The sequence below is a fragment of the Lepisma saccharinum genome, chromosome 1 (genome assembly GCF_977018435.1).
Source record: "Lepisma saccharinum chromosome 1, izLepSacc3.1, whole genome shotgun sequence".
NCBI lineage: Eukaryota > Metazoa > Arthropoda > Insecta > Zygentoma > Lepismatidae > Lepisma > Lepisma saccharinum.
In genome coordinates, this window is record NC_139229.1 from 156,444,764 (window position 1) to 156,472,530 (window position 27,767).

Genomic DNA, 27,767 nt, shown 5'->3' on the forward strand with positions numbered 1-27,767 from the left:
GAGGAGCCAGTATTGGAACATAGCGGAGTCATAGATGAAGAGATGTAGGGAAACATTTGTTAATTAAGAAATGCCTTTCCAACTGATTCATCGACAATATTTTATGTCAAATCTCAATTTCTGCCGTGGGTTTGGGTATGGAGTAGGTCAAGGGCGTTAGTTTGTCATCTATTCACCTAATCATTCTTCAACGTCGCGATTAAATTGAAAAGTCAATAAGCAACGCTGAATAACCGCAATGCAAGCATGTATTCATCCCTCTCAGACACACATTAGCAGATGTAGCGGGGGGTGCCCCTCCCAAAAGGGATTGAAAAGTATTGTCAAAAGTGATGATATCGTTATATTCCAACGACCAAAAAATAAAAAAGTACAAATAGGATAATTGGGACTGTAATAATAAAAATAATAATAGAAACCAAAGTTGTTGCAAAGACTGTGGAACGATTTCTGATTCACGAAAGTATGCTAATGCTTGGCCTTGTAATCAAAGGGTCCTATGGTCCAATGGTTTTGATTGTAGTCGATAGGACTGTTGACTGCCAGGCGGGAGACTCGGGCTCGATTTGTAGGGTGGGTGATGTAAGGTCGGAAATTTTCTGGTGTTGTCCCCACATGTGGCTCTGAACCTCACCCAGCCCCAAATAAATGTGTACCCGGGGACAACTCTGGAGGGCAAAAACGGCCGGAGCGTGGTGCTGATCACATGACCTCCAAAATGTCCGAGATCCCTCACATCTCCCTATATAGGCCCCATGGCATGGTGCAAAGTGTACTGGGAACTTTACATTTTCTACCACGTCCGGATGAGCAGTCTGAGCAAATAACCGACCTAAATAAAGTTTTCAAAATATCTTGGGTGATTGTGGTGAGAGTGTGATATACAGGGCTACGATGTTTGTGGATTAATTGATTGATTTGGTTTATTTTGCGTCGGTTTTCTTCCAGTTTTGGCTAATCGCTAATGACGAGTGATAATATGATGAAATTGAAGAATGGACACTCGCAAAGAACAGCCATCCCCTAGGTACCCATTATATTTTTTAGGTTACAACCTATTATGTGTTTACAGCATGTACTGTACCTCTCCTGGGAAAAAAAAATCTGGATACGTCTGTGCGCACACAAGCTTTTTCCGCGAATATTTCCTTAGGTGGAACATTGCCTGGTGTCTTGTTGTGGAAAACGAAATTTATATCTTCGTATTTCCTATATCACTCACCCCTTCCCCCTACACCCCAACCAAAAATAACCCCATTTGAGCCAACTCGCGCTTCGCCCTACGTCAACCAGTTTGTCGGTGGGTAGCAATAACGCAGGTAAACAAAAGTAACATAGTTTCCTTATGACAGACCCCCCCCCCCCCCCACAACGTCCAGAAAGCAACAAAAAAAGAAAAATCTAGCTGCTGACCGAAACTTCAACTTGGCCAATACTTCCCTCCCCCTTTTCCCACCGCCACTTCTTTCTTCCGCTACCGAAGTTTTTATTTTCGTGGATTTTCTTTTTCTCTTGGCTAACTCCCTCCCCCCCAAAAACTCTCTTTCTTTATCCGTCTCCGAAAATGTATCCGAAGTTAACTGGCGAAGCTGCTACTATATATCGCAAGGGCTAATAGCCTTGTCTGAAGCAGGGGTCGGTTTTGGATGACGTAGCGTCGATAGGGGGAGCGGGGGAGGAGGCGAGATGCAACAGGAGCAGAAGAGGGGCGCGGGTGGGGGGATCTATTGGGGGCCCCAGTGCGCATGATCGACGGACGGACAGGCACTCCCCACGGAAGCCTTCTCCACAGACTCAGTATCCTCGCGGGAAGTTGTGAACGCGGGATTCCCCGATAATTTTCCTCCAGCTCGCATCGTACGAGGCATCGGGCAGTGTGACCGCAACGACTGAAAGGTAGGAGAACTTACTTTTTCTTTCTGAATTTTACCCGGCTTAGCCCAACTCATGTTACGTAAGTCACCACGCTGCAATCGTTGAGTTTCCACAAGTTCTTGAGATTTCAAAATCTCTCATTGTTGCGCTCGCAGCGTGTGATAACAATCAACATTTGTATTGAAACATTTAAATTGGACTGGACATTGCAGCAAGCCACGCTTGCCACATGTTTCGAAGATATCGAAATCTCTGATTATCGCTCTATGCGATAACAATCAACATTTCCATGGAAAAACTCATCTCATTTTAAAAATTGAATGGGACCATGCAACAATCAAAGACGACTCCTTTATTTGCAGAATTTTGAAAAAGATTCCCGAAATGTCTGAATGTTGCGTTTATATCGTGCGATAACAATCAACATTTCCGACACGAAAACTTCCCTCACTGCTTTCCTATGAATTAGACTGGACGTTACAACAATCGATACAATTCAAAGAAAGATTAAGAGACACGTAATGACTTTCTGAACAATATAACAATAAATCAAAGCCGAGGTATAATTGTTTATTGTTTATTGACTTTGCTTTATTTTACTTCGCTTTTCGTGCCACTTTTGGCTAATTTGCGAAGATAGGGATGAGTGATGATATGACTAAATTGATGATTGGACACTCACAAACATCCTTGCCCAGGCCGGGATTCGAACACGGACCCCTGGCGTCTTAGCGCGAGCCGAGGAATAAGTGTAATTGTAAAATCAAGTTAGTTACTCTACCGACAATGAAAATTCCGAGTCTCTCAGAATGAATTTCGAAACTAATTTTTTGTGATACAAATACAATTATTTAAAAAAAAAATTGTAGACCATATCTTGCATTTTTGTTATTTTATGTCGCTTTTCTTCAACTTTCGGCCAATCGCGATGATGATGATAAATGAACATGAAGTGAAAGCGATGAAGGGATAATCATAAACAACATCCATCTCCAGGGCATTCCAACTCGAGAACTTAGGTGGCGAGATCAAACGTCAACCACTTAACGCGTTCGGCTTCCGAATTGGCGCCTGCAAACGCTTTTTAACAGTCCATAGTATGCTGTAGCATACGCAGGATTTTTTGTTTTTGGAGGGCCTTTGAAGTGTAAAGTTCTTGCAATTTTTAACCTTTGTTTTATAAGTTCTTCAAAATTGTACCGCGATCATTTACCACTGTCGTTTTCCCTTTCAGAGTTCTTCACTACTTTCTTTTAAAAAAAAATATTTTCTAAATTTCGGAGGGTGCTGGAGCCCCATCAGCTCACCCCCTGCGTACGCCAGTGACATTAAAGCTTTAATCTGTTGTGACGTCACCGTACTTCCACATTTAACATCCTCAACAGTCGGAGAGATAATTTCAGAAAGAACAGGAGACAGTTTAAGTTTCTTTTTGTTGGGGGAGGTTCAAACTTTATACACACCTTTGGCACAATATTTTCATTATTCACTAATATGAACGTTCATTGCATGGTGAACGTGTTTTGTGTAGCTGTTAAAATGAAATCTCGCTAACAGTGCATCCACATTCGCCAAAATAAGTCACGTTTAATTTTAAGCGCCAATAAATCTCGCACAATATCAGAAATTCATAGATAGTTACAACGTCAAATATAACTTATTAGTACTTGCACCGCCAGTGTGAAAAGTCGTACTTCTGCGAAAGCAATTATTTTTCTTTTAACAGTTTGATGAAGTATATCCTTAAATGTTATGCAATCTTATGTACTTGAGTGTGATTTTTTTTGTATTGTTTAGTTAAGGCTTCCATTGCCATGCAACCACATTTGATGCACAGGGTACAAATGATTTCGAATTGGCACGTTGAGAGAGTATATTGGCTGGGAGCCTGTCGAACTATTGCTGAAAGTTTAGGAACATATTTTACATGATGCGCAATTGTTGTTCTACTATTGCCTTGTAGCATTACGATATATGTATTCGTACTTCAGTTACTTTTCGAAGTAAGCGCTGATAATAGAGTTAAGGAAGTTACTGAGGTTTTGTTCCAGCGAATAAACTGTTCACTTTTGAGTATAACAAAGTAACACAAACAACATAAAGTAACTAACGTTACTCTTAACAAAAATATTTTCGGAACCAACACAATTACAGAAAAAAGTGATGTGATACTTTAAAATTTCAGTGTTTTAGTTAGCCAACCTCTGTGATGGAGTAGTCACAGTAGAGCACTGTGAAGCCAAGGGTCTTAGTTTGATTCCTGCTCGTCTAAAGCATGGAAGTATCATCTTGTTTGCTCTTTTGCGATTAATGTAGACGGTAGAAAAGGTACGTACAAGTTCTAAAAGTGAAAATAAACCGTGTGATGTTTATTTAAGTCTACAATCTCTGTGATTATTTGTCTCGTGAATTGTGATTTTGGTTATTGTTGGTCGCTTTCTTTATAAGTAATCGCGACAATGATGATTCTAGATGAAAGAGCGAACATAACGAAACAGCTCAAAATACGAGATCTCACTCTTTTCCTCCCAGCATTCCATAACGAGAATTCCCAGTACTGCTTTGGGACAGTGACTGTGGCATAAAAGATGGGTACGGAGGCAGAGAGAAGTGATTTAGGGAAGGGGGAGTCACTTTATGCACTCCTAAATACGATGCAGAATGCATATATTTGCTAAAATAAATTATATTGTATAGTTTTTCCTATTTGTGGTGTGCAGGCTTCTGTCTCATCTCTGGCGACCTCAATGATGCCCTAACAAAAACCTTAGAATTCATAAAATAACAGGAAAGAACAAAGAAAACAAAAGAACGATTGAGTTTTCAGTTTTTAAGTTCATTTTATGAGGCTACTCGTGACTAGACTTTTATATGGGAACCGAACAACGGCGTGCCTCCACCGGGTATCGAAGCGGGGACCACTTGTTTTAAAACGTTACAACAAGACCATCGGGAGGCTCAAATGATAGATTGAAGAAGATGACGAGGAAAGAGGAAATGATGGAACAATAGAGAGTATGGAGGAGAAAATTAGATAACAAAAGTTGGAACAATCTGAACCAAGAAAAAGAGTTGAGACCTCTGGCTTCGTAATGCCTTACGCTGACCATCGACCCACACTTGCAAACTCTCCCCATGGGTTTTTGTGAAGTAACATTGATATTTTGTTCAAGGGCGACCGCAGGAAGGGGGCAGACAGCCAATTGCCCCCCCCCCCTGAGATTTCTAGAAAGTGTTAAATAAATTCGAATGGTGAAATTGTAGTGATATTTTGTAACAAAAGAATATTAATTCTGTGACACAGGAAGTTATAGCAACTATTATTATTATTATTTTTTGTTAAAGTAGGGTTACATTTAAGGTTACAGTCTATTTTACACTTATTATCTAATTATAAAAAAAACAGCTTTTGTCCTACATGAATTAATATGTTAAATATCCAGTTATGCAAATTCTATATAAATACACAGAATAAGGGAATTAGAAATGTATGTAACTTTTGAGAAAACATAAGTAGTAGTAGTAGTGGTGGTGGTAATAATAATAATAACCACAAAAATATTAATAATAAAAGTTTCTATTACTGCCCCCCCCCCCCTGAGAAGTAATCCTGCGGGTGTCCTTGATTTTATGCAATTTATTATTCATTTCTATGCTATTAGCGGCTTCAACTTGTGTGTGCACGTGTGTGTATATAGGCTACGTATACATACGTATATACCAGACATACTGACACAATTTTCCTCAAAATGACCTGACGCATTTGTACTCTCCTAAGCGGAAACGACCATTTAATAGAAACACCGTGAATGCTGTCCAATAACACGGTCTCCAATATAGGCAAACGTTGCATGAAAAATGATTATCGGCTTTTAGAACTAAATTGGTCCGTGCGTTACATTAGAAGTTCCTACAAAGAGCGAGTTCGATTAATGGCTCTGTTTCGATTTCACCTTTCGCTCATTGGTCTACAAGGGGAAGCTGCCGTAAAACCCACTTTGCTTGCTGCAAATGTTGTGTATCATTAATATAAATAAGGCTTCAACAACCCTACAAAGGGACGTGTTATTCATAACAGCTCTCTTGTGGCACCAACAAAGTTCAACTGGACACTTCCATTATACGCACTTTATCAACTTTGTTACGCTTTTGTCATTTTGTATTTTGAAATTTATCGTTGTTATTTGTGCAATCCCTTTACTGGTTTTTCTATCACTGAGAGATAAAAGAAAAATATACCATTAACATTTCTTCAAATTTGATCGAAATTGATTAATTATTTCACAAGATTTTTAGTTTTTATACTTTGAATTTTCAATAAGAAGTTGAAGAAATGTGCATAATTATTTAAACTAGCTCTTCGACACGTTCAAACCGCGGACTCCATAAGTCTTCTATCCGTATCCCATCCTGGATAAAATCAATCCGATCTTGACAATCCTTGTTAGTTCCCTTCAGGTCCATCCATGCTAATACTAAATAATTCATCTTCGTCTTAGTTTTCCAACAGATCTCTTACCACTATGTTTGCACAATAATCCTGTAAACTTTTTTTTTGTCTTCTTTCATGTGCGCTGCATAGCCTAACAACCACCAAAGTCTTTATGATTCAATTATTCTATTATGCAGTTCAGTATTCACCAACGTTCTCCACTAATCTGATGTTTCGTGTCTTTTACATCCACATGGGTTAACATTGTTTTCTAAAATTCTGTCAGTGTATCTCTTTTAATGTAAGGGGTCCATGCAGAACCACAATAGCTCTATCGGCAATCGTTCCGTAAATTTCAACCTGGTAGAAAAGAATTGATTTTCTTTTGCTATTTAGCGTCGCTTTTCTGCCACTTTTGACTAGTCGCGACAATGGAGATGAGTGATGATATGATGAACTTGATGAAATGCCACTCAAAGGACGTTCATGCTCGAACTTACGACTCCTGGAGACGTGCGGCCAATCTTTACACTATTTAATGATAGACGGGAGGATAAGAGTTTTATGAATGAAAAAGTAGCATAAAGTACCTGAATAAACCTGTTTCTAAATTCCTCTATTGAATCAGATTTTACTTCTAAATTCCTTTTTATTCAAGTTTTGAAAATGAATGTCGGCTGTTGCTAAAGACGTTGTCCACAATAAATTCAATAATATTACTCCAAAGTACAAGGTTCACCCATAAAAAAAAATAGATCTTTTTTTTTTTTAGGAAAGAAAACAAGTAATTACCTTCAAATGACTTTATCGCCTTCAAAGTAGTCGCCAGAGGAGGCAATACACTTTGACCAGCGTTTGTACAGGTCTTGGAAACACTGTTGATAGTCATTGACAGTAAGTGTTCGCAAAATACGCGTAACATTTGATTTAATGTGCGCGACGTCATCAAATCTTCGCCCTTTCATAGCAATCTTAAGTTTTGGAAAAAGGAAAAAATCAACAGGCGATAAGTCCGGAGAATATAGAGGGTGATTGATCACTGTCACTGAATGCTTACCAAGGTATTGTTGTACAGACAATGAGGTATGAGGTCGAGGATTATCGTGTAACAAAAACCATTGGCCAGAATCACAGAGGTCCTTCCTAACCCGCATCATCCTGTTTCTGAGTCGACCAAGCAGTTCCTTGAAATACCACTGATTGATTGTTTGGTTTTCAGGGACAAATTCATGGTGGATCAGTCCTTGGGAACCTTCTTCACATTGTCGTCATTCCTTGACGTTGAAGGGCGTCCTGATCTTGGTTCACCCTCCACGCTTTCACGTCCACCTTTGAAACGATTGTACCAGTCATACACCTGGGTTCTTGATAATGCTGCATCACCATACACTGCCCGTATCATATGTAACGTTTCTGTAAACGATTTACCCAATTTGTAACAACACTTTATGCTGTAACGTTGTTCCATCTTGGTGAGCATATTTTGTACGCACAAGACCTGCATCTGAAGCAGGCTTGCCCCGATACCGACTGCCTGTAACAGGTTGAAACATATACTGACGGGAAGTTTAGATATAGCTCTTGGCAGTGTTGCCAGAATACGGTACCTGTCTACATTTTTTTTGACAGTTCGGTTTCTTTATGAGCGGCCTTGTATTTGAATTAACAAACTAATTCAAACATGTTGTTTGATTCTATTAACACAACAATTAATTGCTGATTATTTCGGAAACAATGCCTTACAATTATCCATAATTGTGCATGAAGAAAAATGATGAAGTCTGAAGATGCATTCATCTTGTCGACAATGGATATGTTTACTAGAAAAGACAAACAGTATGGACAATCAAAAATCTATAGATCACATAACATTAATACTACACAACTATTTCATATCACCACATTTCATATTTTTGAAGCCTCAATAATTTCAGAGACATTGTAAAATCAAGAATCCTTCTATTGTTAGCTTTCGATTTTTGTGTAGACATACTGACAAGTCAATGGAGAACATTTATCTTTTTTGAATCAGCATTTTGCAGGTCTTTTTTTAGAAATTGAAGTAGGCTATATGGATCGTAATAACAATAGGAAGAGTCCAAAGAGGCAATTCCAGGGTGGCGCACGAGTTGAGCTATCTAGCAAGCCTACCACGAGCCTAGACTGTGAGCAAGAGGGTTTGTGATAGGTGCTGGGTTAGAATAACGTCAGGGGCACACTTGTTGATTGGAGGCTTCGGGAATTGTGATTCGCTCCCTAGCTGGAAATGCATTACAGCCAGAGATGTTACGAAAATAATTTTACTGTAGCCAATTTTTGTTGCCAGAAGCAGTAGCTTCTGGGCTGATGTTCCTACATTATCTTAGCTGTCTGGTATGATTTTACATTTGAAAAATATTGGTAGGGCGTTTCAAAATGGACGTTGCGAATTCTGGTGATATTTCTGCCTAGAAGATAATTTGGAGTTCAGAAAACCCATAGCAATTTCACAACATCGCTACAAATGAAGCTCAGAAAAGTTGTTCGTGTCTGTTTATTAAGGCCGCGTGACCAAAGAAGATGCAGGTACTCGTTTTTTTATATACCACGATAACTGCGGGGAAATCAAAAACTTTTGAGTTGACATTCTTATGGTTTCTAGATTCCTCGAATTGAATTTAAGCAAAGTGGGCTAAAACATGTTTAAAGTTGATAGGTGCTGTGGAACAATAAGAATTGAATATTTTGATAAACCTATGGGAAGATATTTCTGCTAGCAGGCGAAAGAGGCCATTTGTGGAGTTGCAAATAACCCTTGCAGCGAAGAATTCTCCGACACTCCATTGGCGTCGCAATGCTTCCAACGACATAGGAAACTAAGCAGGGATTTTAAAGGTCCAGCATACCATAAATTCTAATGGCTTCTATTGGGTCCCGAAACAGGACCGGAACCTTTTTTCCCCGGCACAATTTAAATTCGGTCCACGTTAAGTATTGTTGCATTTCAATACGGAACTTGGACCGGATTTAAATTGATCCGGGGAAAAGGTTCCTGGACCGTATTTAAATTGATCTGGGAAAAAAATTCCTGGACAGTCTTGAAATTGATACGAAAGAAAAGGTTCCTGGACCGAATTGAAATACTATACAGATAAAAAGGTTCTACAGTCTCATTTCACTTTGCTGATTTTCCCTCCTGGACCGGAATTGAATTTATTTAAAAAAAAGAACTGGACCTCTAACAACTCGGAAACTAAACTCCGTACCAGCTAACTGTAGACCAGGCGAACGAGAATAAGTGTCTGCGCAAGTAGTGGCGCGTGACGGCTCCACCAATGAACAGTGAGAGAAACGGGATTGTGTAATGGGCGACGGGAGTTTTCCTGATTTCCTTCTTCGCTATGCAGCGTTGCAAACTTTTGAAAAGGATAATACCGAACGCACATGGCAAACGGACCGTATTTTTGTCTCCAGGTCCGTACCATTGGTTTAAGAATTTCTTAGGGAAATATTAGGGATAAAACTACAAGAGAAAATTTTGACAAGCCGTGCATTTAGCGTACGGACTAAGGTGTGGACCGTACGTCATTACACGTACGGTCAGGACCGTACGGTTGGCAACGCTGCGCTTTCATCACTCGATTTTCCTCCTCCTCCTCTGCCGATATGCGCGGCCCTGCTCTACAGTTAGCTGGGACAGGGTACTATTAATTTAGGTAGTTTAAAGTTTATAAAAAAACTTTTTAATCATCATAAGGTATTGTTAAGTAAACATTTGATGCACAGCTGTTCTTCAAAATTACATTTTTTTTCTGTATTATTGCCGAGGATTCCAACCACAATTTGCACGTGCTCTTCACGCGGGAATTATACTTTTACACTATATTGACATCTATACTCTGTCTCTCCTATCTCTGGAGCAAGGCCGCGCAGGATCAAGTGGGCAGATCGAAGTAGTACACGCTGCTGTCACACCCCTCCACGCAATCCCGTCCCCTCACGTGTTCATTGGTCGAGTCGTCTCGCGTCACTACTTGTGCAGAGACTTGTTTTCGTTCGTTTGCTCCAGAGTTAACCGGGACAGAGTATACAATGTTTGCTGTGACAAATACACTTGAAAGAGATATTTCATTTTGATACACTGGATCTTACAATGTAATTTGAAGACAAGTTCCCTAAACATCTTCGCGTCCCTGTCAAGCGATCCACCGAAATTGCTTCTGCAAGAAATTAAACCCGCAACAATATTGTTTCCTCAGTTTAACTCGCACTTCTTTTGTTTCTAAATCCCTTCCCGCCCAATAGATGTCGTTCATTTTAAGTGCACGAGCAGCAGGGCCATAGTCTCGAACCTTCGAGAGGGTTTTACAGCCAGATAGAAGTGGTAAGTAGTCAAATGTTGCGTAGGGGAGAAAAGATTGAAACAAGTTTACGTCGTGTTTGAGACGGGAGGGAAAACATGCTGAATAAAAGAGCATATTCCGTGTAAAACATCGCAGAATGTCATAAAGTGATTACCGAAGCTTGCCTTCCGGTTTATGTTCCGGGCTTTACTGCCTATCGTAGGTCATTTAAAACGGAGTTGGGAGGAAAACAGGGCGAGCAATAAATCTCCGGTTCTGTGCCGGAACTGGTGTTGTGTCTCCTGAATTTCTTAGAGTTTGTTTTGCACTCTTAGAAGCGGCTGCTGGAAAGCGGGGGCCATTACAAACGCTATCGATTAGTCGACATGTTGCTGTGGGCCCCTCTGGGGATCGTGCCCCTCTCTCCTTAACATCTTGTGTTGAGGAGCAAGGTCTTAAAAAATACACACCGATGAGATTTTTATCTTTATTCTCCAACGCTGTGACTTTTATTGAAAGTTTAAGAGACCCGATCGTTCCTAGATTTGCGATGTGTGAGCTCAACCTCAATTGCTGGCAAGCAAAGCGGAGCTCACGGGGGCAGCAGCTCCTTCCACTTAAGCTGCATAAAAATAACGCTTTATTTAGAACCATATCATATCAAAGTCTCCTAACGAGACCGATAGTTGTAGGCACTTTTCTAGGTTTTCCAGCCCAAGAATCAAAATTTGCATTTGATCAATTGAATGGGTGAGAGAAAGAAGGAACAGATTCGACAGAGTATAATTTTTAGGAAGTCAAAGAAATGTTCTGGGGTTCAAAATTCTTTATTAATTAAAAAAAATCTTTTCTATTGTGAAATTACAATAGAAAGCTTGGACAATAATTATAAAGCAATACCTTTTGTAAATTGTCCACACACTTAATGCACTGAAAAAAATATCGGTGTTAAAACAACACAAACAGTGGTCCCAGGAAGTCTACACTCCATTTTGGTCAACGTTTCACCTCAGCGGTGTTGAAATAACACAGATAAATGGTAACAATCAACATTTTAGAAAATGTGTTACCATTGTTGATTGTTACCATTTATCTGTGTTATTTCAACACCACTGAGGTGAAACGTTGACCAAAATGGAGTGTAGACTTCCTGGGACCACTGTTTGTGTTGTTTTAACACCGATATATATTTTTTCAGTGTGATTGATTGATTTGCTTTATTTTACTTCGTTTTGTGACACTTTTGGCTAATTTGTGAAGATGGGAATGAGCGATAATATGATGCAATTCATGAATGGACACTCACAAATATCCATGCCCAGGCGGGGATTCGAACCCGGGACCCCTGGTGCTGTAGCGCGATGTGCTAATTACTCCGCTACGGGGGCCAGCACGTAAGTATGAACACAGTCATAAAAACATCGTGGAATGTTTTCCTATTCGTTCTCATTTGAACGTAAATGTAGTTTTTAAATATTACAGCCAAGTTAATATTTGATTTAACATTACTATGAATGCAAGATAAGTGTTCTGACCAAATAAAATATTTACATTAAAATTCTCCTTAATACATTTTGAGTAACACAACATTTTCTTCAAATAGTGGTGAACTTCCAACATGAACGTAATGAATATACAGCACTGATAGTCACTATCAGAATGTTCATCATATGCAGACTGCATGGATGCAGACTATGATAAAATGACGTCATACAAGTCTTTCCAGACGTTTGGTACTTACTGCCCAATTATAGCCACATCCTCATTTTTTTTATTTTTTAAAATTATTGCTGTTTATTGGAACTTTCCCACCATAATCATTAGTAGTAGCAAGCACAATCTCACCGTCTTTGTAGAACTTGTGCAGTCTATAAACTCGTGTGCTGTCACATATCATTTTTCTTCTTATTACTACATGAGATGCCTGTACTTGCTAATTTGAAACACTTCCCTGCTATGCAAGCTTCTAGCGCTCTTCATAAATAGAGAAGGCCTCCATTGCTAAAACTTGACTATTTGTTGATTTTAAACACTTTTTACTTTAAATGTTGGCTGCTTCTTGTCTGTGCTGAGAGCTAAAGGGCAAAACATTCCAGGAATGTTTTCCTTCTTCCCCTCAATGACTACTACTACGTGCCGAGAGGGAGGATGTTTGTTTTCTCTGTGTCAGTTGAAGCAGCGTAGCTTAAGTAAAAAAAAATGGCTATCTCAGCTCAAAATGACCAAAATGTGGAATCTTTGCCTTCTTTCTTTCACCCATTAAATTAGTGTACGTGAACTTCTCTGGAAGGAGGTCGCTATATTTTAGATACAGTTATACTGAGAATCCCATATTTTAGAATATTCAATTCACAGGAGAAGTAGTAACTGAGAAACCGAACAGTAACTTTGGATTAAAAGCAATGAATTATCGGTGACCGCATCGGTGCCACGTTCCTAACAATCAGTTAACCTAACACCACCAGAAAATTACAGTGAGAAAGTTATAAGTACTAATAATCACTTATAACAGTACACATTGACATAAGTTAAAAACACAGCTCTTTTTCCTAGCGTGTTTAATATAAAATTTCTACTTGAACTACAGGGTGAACCACGGGAAGTAGTACAATAACAAGTAGCAATTCTTTACAAAAGAAAGTGCTGCAGCGCCACCTGTCGTGCACAAACGCGACACAAAGGTCTGCCAATTATTTCGCCATATGCCATTGGCGTATTCAGGCTGTGGACACCTATTGCCCGATTTAAGACAGAAGAATGATATTAAAGTGGGAGAAACATCGATGTCATACGGATTTGGTCACCTATAGGAAGCATAAGAGACGATAGTACGTTTGTTGCAATTTGTGCAACACCTACGGCCAGGTGATAGGGCTTCGCAGCTTGGGGTTATTTGCCCGATGTTATTTTCAAAGTCTAGATGTGGTGCATGAAGTTGGTTCTTGGCTTAGTGCATAGACATGTTGTTTGGTGAATCCATAATCAGTGGCGGCTATTAGGGGGGCGAGGGGGAGCAATTGCCCCAACCTTTTGCCACTTTTGACCCCGCATTATGCTAAACCTAATCTACCAAGGGAAAGTAAACTATTCTTGCCCCACCCTCCCCCAGTTCTGGCACCTTCTCCCCCTAGTTTTGTAACCCAATCGCTGCCACTGCCCATAATGGTAACGTATCTATATGCACAGACGTCAATATATTTTTTATACCTAGCATACCGTTTTTGTTATCGGTGTTTTCATTTGTACTATTTCCCGTGTCCCACCCCTATGACACTCAGTACATCAAAGTGAAGTACAGTTTCTCCACAATAAATGTAAAACGTAACTTCTTTTATTTGCAGAATAGTCACTTTCACTGATATACCGACAACAAAAATTCAAATTACCAAACCATTTGGAATTAAGAAGAATGACTCTGACGTAATCGTAATCCAATAAATAAGTAATGGCAGTGTCCAGTAACATTCAAGCAGCACTTGTTATGGACTGAGACCTTTATTAAACGTGGGAATCAGATGAAATGAACTTAACCCTTTACAGATGATTCTCATTGGATGAGTAACGCCTGCTATAGCGAATTTATCCATTGATGCTACTGACATTTAAGCATTTTATACTGTGAGAGTTCTCCTAGTACAAACACATTGATTTTCCTAGAGAAAGATTAAATTTCTACAAATTTTCCAGATTAAAAATTTTTCAGATTTTGCAGAAGTAATTTCGCCGACTTTTCCAGGATTTTCTGGCTAGTAGACACCTTGAATTTTGCACACTACTAATTAAGGTAATCGCGAATGTGAGAATTAATAACGATTAGAAAAAAATTATAAACGCACTGGAAAGAAATCTGTGTTGAAACGATAGGGTGTGGTCCGAGAAGATTCACACCCCATTTTGGTTAAGGTTTTTAACTTCAGTGATGTAAATAACACAGATTAATGGTGGTGTAATCAATACAGTTTCAAACAACGAAGTTGAACGTTAATCTTCTGGGTGAACTGTCTGTGTTGTTTCAACACCAACATTTTATACAATGTTCTCACAAAATAACACCAATACTTAGACCAGATTCGAGCCCAACACTGGGCATACAATAGGTGATCTTCACAGAAGGCACTCAACCCTACCTTGCATGTAGTACACCCTGGGCTGTATCTTTGATGCTAACGGAGGCTCTGGTGCCTGGATATGATCTTTGATTGACTGGTTGATTTGGTTTATTTTACTTGGTTTTTCTACCACTTTTGGCTAATCGCGAAGATGAGAACGAGCAGTGATATGATGAAATTTATGAAGGGACACTCACAACGAACAACCACGCACAGGTCGGGATTCGCATCAGGAACCCCTGGCGTCGTGGTGCGCTGTGATAACCACTCCGCGACGAAGGTTGATCTTTGATCATCTTTGAAGAATTTGTGTCGTCCATATATACAGGGTAATTAAAAATGAATGGTGCAACTTTACACAGTTATTATGACGTTACTATTTATAATAGAAAATCAGACAAGGCATCAACTTGAAGAAAAACTGTGGAAGTTTTACTCACATGACTCACATTACAAAGATTCAACATGGGAACCACGTGTAATGTGGGAAACGTCCAAACGATAATTAAGTACTTGCTATGCACGAGACAGCAAGTCATTGTTCATGGTTTCGAAGACACTAACAATTCACAGTTGTAACTTTGGCAAATCTTTCGGAAGGGTGGAATATATACTACCAAAACGCATATGGAAATGTCTTGTCACCATTGTGATTGAATCAGTTCTTGATAGCTCCAACCAGTGATGTGCCGTAGACTATAAGTTTACGTCTACATGCGTTGTCTACACGTAATCTACGCGTAGATTACATTGGGTTGTAGTTTACATAGACTACGTAGACAATCTAAAGTGCATTAAAATTAATTTTCAAGGGTTTCATGAAAGGAAAGTGACATTTTCAACTATATTGGTTCCTAACGAAATGAAAAGAATCCTATTTAGAACAAAATTTCTCTAGTCTTCTATTATCAACTATGAAAGAAGATAAATTGTGTGCAAAAAACAACAACAGATGGCAGTCGTGAGGCAAGAGTGGTCATTTTCCCATAAAACACTAGAATATTTCCTATATTAGGTTTCTTCCTAGGTGAGGAATTGTTCGAATTTGAAAGAAGGAGTATGAAAAGTTCTCCACACACATCAGCAACTGATACGCAGTATAATTTTGTTTTATTTCTACGGCGCTCTTTACTAAGTAATCACCTTTCTCCATGTTGTTTACAAAGATTACGTAATCTACGTGTATAACATAGTCTACGTGTAGAATGTAGACTATCGTTGTTTACGCGTAGACGCACATCGCTGGCTCCAACACATAATACACCTTCTTCTGGTCACTAGCCATTTTGCAACACTGGCGATCCGGGTGGAACAGCAGCAAAGCAGCATAAGCCCACTTAGTGAGAAGAAAACTTCCAGAGTTTTTCTTTATATTGAGGCCTTGTTTGATTTTCTATCGCAAATAGCTACGTCATAATAACTGTGTAAAGTTGCACCATTTTTTAAAATTATTCTGTATTTATAATTGTCCCTTCAGCCAACTCACCCTATCACCATTAACCCCAATGTTGAGATTAGCCGAAAGTGGCACAAGAGCGACAAACTAAATCGAACCCGAAACCTTCGACAGTGAGGGGTGTACGCCCAACGAGGCGGCGATTGCGGTGGCGCGCAGGAGTACAACGCAGAGCGTACTGTAAATCGGGGGTGTGGGGAGGATTGCGCGTGTGTGATGTTCGCGGAAAATTTCACATGCCAGAAAGGTCGCCTCTTTCATGTGATGTCACTTATACGTCGCAGCCATCAACTCTCGCCCATTGAAGATTGTATCAGCACCGACCTCTAAAACCGCGATGGGGGCCCCCCACCCTCATTTATCTCGCCACTAAAAAAAAAACAGACGGCTCGCAATATGTATACAGTCGCTGTGTGCACGGGCTGGATTCCACACGAAAAGATAAAGCGCGCCATTCGGAGCTCGTTCACTTAACAGATTGAATTATACGCCGCCCCCAGACCGGCTATCGGGAAACAATGGGACGGCTCGTGTATCTTTTTGTGTCCGTCGAAATTACGCAACCACTTCTGTTGCGCGGGGTGGGCGGAAGCGGGGCAGAGGGTACAAATTTGTCGCGATTGTCATCCGTGGTCTTCCGCATTGTTGGGTATTTTGGGTCTTCAATTCGCGCTTTGTCCTTTTCAACTACCTTGAGTGCAAACTACATCGCTTCATTTGGGGGAGGCTGCAGAGTGTCTTTCCTTACCTCAACTACCGTAACGAACGCGTAATATCATTGGCCTCTCGTAAACTTCAAGCAATCCTAGTAGTAACCCCATCATTGACCTGTCCATGTTGGTCGTGCTTTTGAAACTTTTTTTTGTGAAATTTCTTTCAATAAACGATTTTACCAACAAGTCTTCAATCGCACAACTACAGCCATTTTCAGATGATAATGATCCCGCGGATAAAGATATCGCCGAAATATTGAACACGGCCATTGGCGTACGCAGAGGGAGGCTTATGAGGCTACAGGCCCCCTCCGAAATTGAGGAAATCATCATTCTCAAATAAAAGAAGTGAAGGACTCGGGGAAAAACCGGAGTAGTAAATGCAAACTCTTCGGAAAATGGGCCCCGATTGTCATTTTTGAGAGTGAAAGGTTCTAAAAATACGAAATATCTTATTGTGTATGCCGCAAAGCAGCTATGTACTACCCATCTTTACAATCCAGCCCCTCCAGAAAAAACATCCTGCGTACGCCAGTGAACACAGCACCAAAAAATCAGAGCGTAATCAATCTTTCAGTTCCTTACACGGCAAGTTACAGTCACTGAGCCGTGGCACTAGCCAGCAGAGAGCAGTGATCGATATCGTATCTGGCCGGAGTGGCAAGTGCGTTGCTCACATGTGCCTGACTACAGAATCTGTTCACATTTTAGAATACTAGGCCCGCAGCAACCTAGCCATGCTGATTAACATTTGAATGTTAATTTTCGCCCTGCAGGATTACGAACAGGATATAATGTTTCTTTATTTGTAAGTATAGCTGACTAGTAGAGGAGCATCTCGATACAATGAGAGGCGGAGAAAGGAGAGATGAAAAGGGACAGAAAGTAGTGGAAAGCGGGACGGAGACAGACAGACACACACACACACAGAGAGAGAGAGAGAGAGAGAGAGAGAGAGAGACTTGGAAAAAGACATAGAGAAGGAGTGAGAAAGAGTTAGGACATAGAGCGGAAAGGATGGGAAATAGAGAGTGGGAAATGAGGAACAAAGAGAGAGGATGGAAAAGAAGATGACCGAGAGAAGGACTAGAGAGAAAGAGTAGGAATGAAAGGGATATAGAAGGAGTGAGACTGTGATAGGAATAGAGAGAGAGAGAGAGTTTGAAATACCGAGGAAGAGATGCAGCCTGATAGAGAGGACACAGGAAGACGGGAGATGAAATTAGCCAAGAAAAATCCATGCCTAGGTCAGGACTCGAACATGGGACATTCGGTGAAGATATCGAGTCAGCACACACTGCCATCTAGTTTCCAAGTTAATTTCTCCACGGTAGATATGATTATTTTAATTTCATTATAGCTACTCACCACGAGCTATGTGGATTCGGGACACATTGATTAACCTAGCCCGTACGAATATTCTCTACTAAGACATGAAATTCTCTCTGAAATAATGAGGATTAACCTTTATAGTCTTTATAGAACATATTCCTGTTTCTTTCGTATTTCAATTTCTGCTTTATTAGGTAGTTTCTACTTTCCTAGGTTAAGTGCGATAAGAATGAAATGTGAATGAATTACGAATTAATATAAGTATAGGAAATGCCCATGCGGTTCGAACCCAGTTTACTTGGCTTTGTAAGGCACATGAGAGACCAGCTTTTGTTCCCTTCATCATTTATCGCTCATGCTTATACAGAAGTACCGCAGTTCAATAATTTTCCACACGCACAATTTGCTTCCAAATTCAATGCCAGACTTTTCGATCTACCCTCGTATAACAACTTTTTGCTTTTATTTTTATGCAATCCGGCAAACTGCTTCTAGTTATGCTCCTGCTTTCCTCAACACATCGGCTTTAATAAATCTCCTTACAACGAGCTTTTCGCTTTTACCTTTATTCGGTTACGAGCGTTGGGGAGGAAAAAGAAGTATCCCTGCGTGACTGCGGGAGGTGAAGGATCTTCCTATTTGCCTCATATTCGAATCCCTTCTCCATCACTTCTCCCAGAGGCACGGAACCTGTTTTTCCATTCGATTTTCGATCTGTGTTGGGAATTGGAGCCAGGAATTGAAGTGAATGGTTTCGAGGGGGCGGTGATTGTTTCTCGTGTGACACGAGTTCTCCCCCGCCCCTCCCTCCTCCGCAACCTCACACATCCATAGCCAATATCATTCCTCCCCCCCCCCCAACTCCTCCTCGTTCGGATCCCGGAAGCCACCTACCCTTTTCCTATCCAATCCCCCCCAGAGACTGATCTGCAGATTTGCGGAAACGAAGCAGGAATTCGTGAAGAATTCTTTTAAAAGGTATTTTCCTCGCTTTCTCCGCTGGATACGCCACACTGCCTGTGTTAGTGTTGCAAACTACAGAAGGTGGCACGAAATTAGGAGTTAGGTAGAATTTTAGACTGTAGCAATACGAGCGTGTAGCGAAAGCTTTAGCAACTATTAGGAGATACATTGTCGGAACCACTGGCGTACGCAAGGGTGGGGGGCTGATGTAACTACAGTCTCCCGGAATTTTGAGAAAATCAAAATTTTCAAAATGAAAGCAGCAAAGAATTCGGGAAAAACCAAAGTGGTGCAAAATTCCCTAACATGGCCCCCGATTATCAATTTTATCGTTGACAAATTTTAAAACGAAGATTAAAAATGGTAATTGCGAAATATTTTATAGCGTATGTCCCCTCCACAGAAAGCAGCTATGTAATATTCACCTTTACAATTCAAGCCCCCTCCGAAAAACAATCCTGCTTACTCCAGTTGTCAGCACTGGTTGTTGTGACGTCATATATTTACTGCCTGCTGTGCAAAATGCACTAACAGCACTAAACCTGACCTATCAAAACCATGTACACATATATTTCTGCTATTAGATGCATACGTGAGTAGGTTAGGCAGGTCGGATTTGGTGCTGTTAACCACACGTTGTTCCTATGACCCAGCTTAACACAAAAGACGAGAGATGGCAGCACGGCGCATTGCAAGTTCATTGGTGGAAACTTCGTACAAAAGTTCGCTGAAATTTCGCAAGATAGAAAGTAGTTACTGCTGTCTATGTAGAACATTAAAAAGTGAACAGCAGGAAACAGTGAGAGAAGTAGCAAAATAACACTAAATATGATAACCAAAAAGTCAACCCAAACGAAAAGATTAATTGGATGCACTTGGTTTGTTTTAGACAAAACGTTACAAATATTGTCAACAATTCATGTACGTATTTTTGCAATGGTCGTGTGTCGGTATGGGCCACGGCTAAATTATCTGCCTACTCATATTGACACTTTTTTGAAAAAAATGAAGACTAAAATTGGTTAACGCTGTAGTGCCACAATAATTCAAACACAGTTTTCCACGTTAAACTGTGAAATGTGCCATGCTGTGCATGTAAACGTGAAATGTGGCTGGTAGCCTTCTAAGTAGTTCAAAGGGCGTGTAAAGAGGTCACTAGTGTGCACGTTCTTACGGGTTGATGTGTGGAACGATGCGATTTCCCAACACTTTCTCTTTTGGCACTTACAACGTTTACCACTTTTAGTTCTCAATTCATCATGAATCAACCGCCACTGCTACAAAGATGAACGAAGAAATGAGGTTTACTCTGCAACCAGCAGACACCAATGAGCTGGATTCGAGTTAGAGCCTTAGTAAAGCGTGAGTGTCATTTGAAGGACATATCAATCGCCAACTTTCTTTGAAAGCGGGTAAGGTTTCGATGACGTGTCTTGGTCATAAAACCTTTACAATATTGGGTGAGCTCAAAGACTTCAGTTACAAGTTGACAAAACACTATAGTACTGCATGAAACCACCTTCCCTCACTCCTACTCGTTTGAGTCTCTCACGCTCGAGCGTGTTACGTTGGAGCGTGACAATCGTTTTAATGTGACAATAATCGTACACACACCTATGTAGCCTATAAAATATCCGTCCTGGGAGTTTCAGCCCATATTCATTTATTTCATTTTCATATATCACTGTATTGGTAAGATGGACTAAACTACATTTATACTCACTTTAAGTTTCAATTTCACTGCGTCTTTATCTTCACGATCCTTATTTGAGGGCCCACTACCAGAGACAAATTAAAATTATACGTGTATTGCTGGGCTTCGAGCGCTGGTTTTGCCTGTTCGAGCGTCATTCGCTCGAACGAAGAAGCTCTCGATTCCGTGCGCTATCTAGCGGACTCTGTGCGAAATGCTCTTCCTGCAACACCAACTACGCATTCTTACATATTTTTTAATGTGCTAATTAATTTCAATAAGCAATCAACCGCTAACACGATAACAAATAAATAATAATAGTTTTATTTAAGTGATGAACATGGCATGACAACCAAGTACATTAATATGACAAAATATGAGATACAAAACTACAAAATTGAATAGATAAATATAAAATAATGAAATAGATCCTACAATCTTATACATCATCATAAGTTCATATTGTAGCTTTCCACAAGTTCAGCTATTGAATCTCATGCCTTTTCTAGAGATATTACAATTGAGCTATTCCTCGTACAATAAAAATAATAATAATGGTAGGGTGCCTGACTTCCACGCGGGAGATCCGGGTTTGATTCTCTGGGTGGGTGATCTAAGGTATACATTTTTCTGGCCTTGTCCTCGTATGAAGCAGCTCTGGGGCTCACCCAGTCTCAAATCAATGGGTACCTGGAAGTAAAGGCGGCTGGAGCGTGCTGCACTTCCAAAATGGCCTAGATCGAGAACGTGTGGGGCCCTACCCCCATATTCATTAAATATTCCTTCATGGCATGGTGCTATATGGACGGGAAACATTATTATTACAAATTTGGGTGGACTCGGGTACTAAGGGCGCATATAAGTTGACGCCATTGTTACAATATATAGTCAGCGATTTTTTTGCATTATTAGAGGAAATTGTAATAGAATGTTTGTAAATGTGTGAAGATTTGTTACAACGTTAATGGACTTCCATATTCGCACCATGCGTGGTTCTGAGCGGAAGTCTCAATATTGTTTAGAAGTTTTCAAAATATTGGCAATCGTAATAACCATGCTGAGAGAGTAGCGAGGATGTATTCCAACAGACGAGCTAGAGAGTCGGCATGCGGAAATCACGGACAGCTGGAACGATATCCCATCGCAGTACGTTTTGAGAGGCGAGAACTTTCTATTAGGCTGGATGTTGCAGAGATCAGTGAAAATATGTTGTATTTTTACCCAATGTGTTGCTGCATGTATAAGAAAAGAGTGAAATGAGAAGGAATCATAGGTCGATTCTAACCTATTCGCGCCACACAGCGGGCAGACGCCGAAACAAAAGCAAAGAGAAAGAAATTATTTCGATACGCAGGCAAGAAACAGGAATGCAATTGGTAAAGTGATTTATGTCACCACCACCTACACTCCAATCTGCCGGAAACGGAATGTGATCCCACCCATTTCCCCTCCACAGTATCTTTCAAATCGATTCTCGCACGGAAAAAGCAAGCACCGCTTCAATCCCAATCGATTTCGGAAATCAAAGGTCATTGTTTGTTGCCATTCCGTTCTTGGAAGTCGGAGGAAAAGTTGATTAGCACCAATAGCACACTTGGTAATTCATCCAAAGGCTAACAGCGCGTAACCATGGGAACAGATGTTGATGCCGCTTTCGAACTGCGGGGGTGGGGGGGGGGGGTTGAAGATAAAGCACACAGTTAGCGCCCGAGTATTATAAACAGGTCTTCCTCTGTTGCCTCCCTCGCGTAGTGGCAATACACAAAGTGACTTCACCGTTTGCGAGTTGAGGATGCCTCGCACCAAAGCTGCAAGTGGAGGGTGTAGAATCCACTAGCGACAAATGCGGCACGTGGTTCAGTGACTTGACATCAAAACGAGAAGTTACAAGTGATATGTGTCACGCTAATTTCGCACCGTAATAAGTGGTAAGTGATACTTGCACTTGTGACTACACACGTTAATCAGAAGTGGAAACTGATTCGTGGCACGATGATTACATAGGTTAATGAAAAGTGTAAGGGATACGTGGCACGGTGACTTGATAGTGGTGATTTGAGATAGTGTGATTTCACATCAATCTGACAGGTGGCAAATAACACGTACACCCAACTGCAAAAGCATCACCTTTTCATCCAGTCTGTTTTACACAATACAATGATAACGAATTGAAATAAGAACATCAACACGCAGAGGACAATATCTACTCCACACCAACAGAATTCCGTTCCTTAAAACAACACTTAATGTAGAATTTGAATTTGAATTTAAAATTTTGGGAGCGTCAGCACTTAGGCTATTTTGCTCCCGTCACATTATACGGGGGCCAGCCCCTTACCATTACAAAGTACAACTCTAACGTTGCATAACTAAAAATCTTAAAATGTTCTGACTTGTTAAAAGCTGAGGCTGTAAACGGGCACTCAGCACACACAAGGACAAAAAACAGGACAACACACACAAAATTATACTGGCCATAGTGCCAGTCGCCAGAGCCTCGTTAGTCTTTAGTCCAGGGTGCACTACGTGGAAGTGAGGTTGACTTTTGGGCGCCTACGTGGAAGGTACCCCTTACACCCCAATACTTAATGTAGAATAAAATAAGAATGAAAGTAGAGATGGTCAGTTTGCCTACCCATTATCTTTGCCGTCGACTGTACAAAGTGATTTCACGTCAAAATTAGAAGTGGCATGTCATGTGTGGCGTCGTGATATCACAAAGCGATAAGTGGCAACAGACAAATAGCTAAAAAAAAGGACCAAGGTTGTCACTTAAATAAATTGGGGGTGGGGTGAGGTTTAAGTTCATGCATGCATGAGTGAGTGCGATGTATTCGCATAATACATATTACTTACATACAAGAATTGACAGAGAGAAAAGCACTTAATGGAGATATTGGAATTTCACATGTTGCATTATAAAAATAACTGCAACATTAATTATTTGCCTTCTACGAGTAAGTAAATTCTCTGAGAGAATATTCCCTTTATCAATCAAATGAGATCCTTTGGAATTCCATTCAAATCAACCTGGTAGATCTCCGTAAATGAAACAACCTTACTGAAATGATTTACTATATATAGTGGATGTATTGAACAAGGAAAGTTCAACATTCATATTGCTCTATCCATTTCCAATAAACAATAATTAACAACAGAGTGAATATTGGAGAATGTTGCAAACTGTAGTCTTCATCCCCTTGAGCGAATTTCGTTGTCCTAAACAGACAAAAGAGACTCCGAGTGGGTAATGAGAGGGAAGGTAATTTCAGTTAGTAGGTTTTTGAATTATACGTAGGTTTGACTATTTGGCAATATTGACGAGAATTTTCAAATAAATTAATAGTATGCTGCAACATGTAGGAATAACTGGCAAAATGTTGTGAATAACTTATCCAAAGTTATAACTTAGATTTATCAGAAGGCTTTGAGATTTTCACGAATGAAATTCAAAGTTTCGGTCATGGAAAAGCAGCGTTAAACAAGATCATACACTAGCTAATTTGTACAATTTTGTCCGTAGTGAAAGTAGAGCATAGTATCACAATGATAAAATAACAACTGAATATTCAAAACAGACCCATCTGTGTTCACGCAAGTAAGATTGAAGAAATATAATTTCCAATAATGGAATATCATTAAATTTGAGCTAGAATTAAATATGCATGACAATGTTTAGTAAGTACTTACGGGAACAGATATCCAGGAATAACTCTGCTTTCTGTAAAAAAAACAAAAAAAAAAAAAAAAAGATGGCGTGAGTGTTGGAAACGTAAGTTTATCTTCATACATACACACTTTTTACAATATGTAAATTTATTTACGAAAACATTGTAAAACCTGAAGATGTTCATTAACTGTGAAAGATAAGCAATTTAGTGGATACAATGAAAAATGTAAATGTTTTGCATGATTCAAATATTTTATAGCGTAATTTTAATGTTTCTACTTCATAGTTGAAGCTCGTATAATGAACTGCATATCACATATGCATAACTATCTTTACACTTTTACGCAGTGCTATAGTCCCAACATTTTCAGAGGATGGACACTAAGTGTGAAACCTTAAGTGGAGACCACGTATGGATTATGGATTATGTTAAGTGTATGGATGAAATCAATTAACTTCAACAAAACAATGTCATTCGTGGTAGAATACTTATGACGATGATATTCTGAAAATTTGTACAAAAGAGTTATATTGAAGTAGAGAAGGCATTTTGAAAATAAAATATGAACCCGTATTTCAATTATTGCATTTAAACATAAAGGCTAGAATACAGTAGTATTTTATCGGCTACAGTACAGCATATTATTGTATTTTATATTCTTTTTGATATTGCTTTTGTGCATTATCAATTTGCATACTGTTAACAATTTTAATAATACTGCTGATTACACTAAAAGTGAAAACCTTGGAAAAATGCTTCTGTAAAAACAAAAAATGAACAAAAAGCAACAATTCTCATATTTCGTTCTTCTAGTGTTTCAAAATCAAATGCAACAGACCTTGTCTGTTCTTGTCGCATTTAACGATAAGAACCTTTATAGTACGCCGCCAATTATTTCGGGAAAAATAAATAACATTATTTAGGGAGATTTCACAGGGAAGCGATAGGCAATCCATGTTCGGGTTCGACCTTGGTGGAGACAAATTGCACAATGGTTCGGATCCATTTTTAAATATTAAGTCCTGTCGCAATTAGCTTACCTGAACATAAAGTAGACTTAGATTTTGACGTCGTTCACTTTGCGAAATAAGTACATGATATGAACCTCACGGCTCATATCCGTGTGGCGTTAATTATTCTGGATTATTTTATATTAGTTGGTTCTTATTATTTGATTATTAATATTTCGTATTTGTAATCTTTTATATTTCATAATTTTTGATAAATAGAAAGATTATTACTAGGCTTATAATCCACTAATATTTCCTTTATTGTAACAATAAGTGTAAACGCAGCGTAATGTAATAAACCTTATGTTAATTTTCTGACCGAATCTTTAACATTGGATATGTAAATCTGTGTTCTTTCACAACAGAAAATGTTTATGATTTAGATTGACATAGATTTCGTTTAACAACAATGGGAAGATCGAATCTGTTCTTTTAAGTTTAATGTATTCAATAAGGTTCAAGTTGCAACGGGGAATGATTCGAGTTTAGTCTTTATTAACAGAGATGAATCGTTCCCCTTACACAATTTTATTTGGTTTTGCTGCAACGTGGAAATTAGCTAACCTTTGATATTGAGACTGTGAATATAGACATTGATGAGTATGTAGCTTTTGGAAATGTCGCGAGTCGCGCTGTGCAAATAACGTAATACTTAACAAGTGAGCATCGATTGGAAAGGTTTGATTTGATTTGATTTGATTTAGTTTATTTTACTTCGCGTTTTGTGCCTCTTGGCTAATTTGCGAAGATGGGGATGAGTGATGAAATTGATGAATGGACATTCACAAACAACCAAGCCCGACCGGGATTCGAACCCGGGACCCTTGGCGTCGCAGCGCGATATAAGGCAATGCGGAGCTTAGTTTGCACGCATTACATCAGCGTCGGCTCTACGATCTAATGACACTTGGGAATAAAGATACCTGTATTTCGCCAAGCACAATTTATACTTCGAAATTTATAATGTTATGGGACGACAGGTTAGGATCGGCCGAAATCGTTTGAGATTAATGACGCCTGCCTATTGGACATGTATTTGTCACTGTTGACCCATATGTTCGCATTCTTACGGATAAATGATAGAATTTCAATCTTCGAACTTTATTTTGGCTTTCTTCAAAATTTATTCAACGCAGACTTATTTGGGCAAGGAAGCAAGACTAGACATGTAATGCAATGTCTCTCGTTTTTCAATGGAAAATGTCATAATTGGTGTGTATCTTGATGCAAGCTCTGCCTATTAACGTTTCTCGATCCCAAGTACTCAGTGGAGTCCGTAGATTCTATTCTGCTTGAATCCTGCCCGTATTAACATCGATACTCGTGACACATTTTGGTCGCAATACTGTAGGAATGGGCACGTACGAAAGTTTTTGTCTGCTACTGAATGGTAGGCCGTAAGCTTCGTCTACGGTTGTAAAAACGACAGGGTTCTCTTCCCTGGTACGGCTTCCTCCTAGCGACACACGTAACTATTACCTGCACATATACATATTTGGATTTTTCCCATGGAGACATGCAGCAAATTAGAATTCTGCATTCATCGAATCTAATATTAACGAACAGGGGATTCTGTATTTCTTTTAAATTTAAGGATATTCATGGACTGTAAATGTAACTGAGTGTAATGTAAGCTTTCGTATGTATTGGAAATAAACCATCTCCTGGATAAAAATGAATGAAAAGAAAGGTCAAAGTAACCTCCCAGAAGATGCAGTTGCCAATCTTAAAATTTGAGAAGAGTCGTTCATTTATTTCATGATTCACCAACAATGCCCTTAAGTTCTCAATACTTTACTCACCAAGCCCGTACCTGGGAGGGGTCAGAGTATCCCATTTAGCCGTCTGAGTTTTAGCCGAGGTGAAATTAGAACATAAGGTATTTGGAAGATTGAGGCAGGCTAGGATTACCATAATTTGCAGCTCTCTGTGTGTGTGTTACTGAAAGGCTATCTATAGTGGAGAGTGAAATAACACACAGTTATAGTTATATGAACATATACAGTATATATATACCTGTATATTACGCAGATGAATTTCGTCTTACATAAAGCTAAGGTCAACCCTCATGCGTGAATAAGCGCGCGTAACGGCCATAGTAAGTCTCGCAGGTAGGTAAGACGAGCAGAGCCGCGCTCGCTGTGAAAGAGGTTGAGTTGACAGTAGCGTCGAGACGTTCGTCGCGTCCAGT

At 39.6% G+C, this 27,767-nt stretch overlaps 1 protein-coding gene across 2 annotated transcripts in view; it reads left to right on the forward strand.

The window, feature by feature from the left end:
- The window catches only part of LOC146002924 (lachesin-like), a 397,885-nt gene that overhangs the window by 6,944 nt on the left and 363,174 nt on the right, over positions 1-27,767 (forward strand). The window contains exon 1 of one of the 2 annotated variants that reach the window (XM_083141081.1): positions 1,789-1,896. The exons of the other annotated variant lie outside the window; for it this stretch is intronic. The gene's annotated coding sequence lies outside the window, so the exon portion shown is untranslated. Of the gene's footprint in view, positions 1-1,788; positions 1,897-27,767 lie in introns of those variants that run through there. 2 annotated transcript variants of the gene reach the window in all.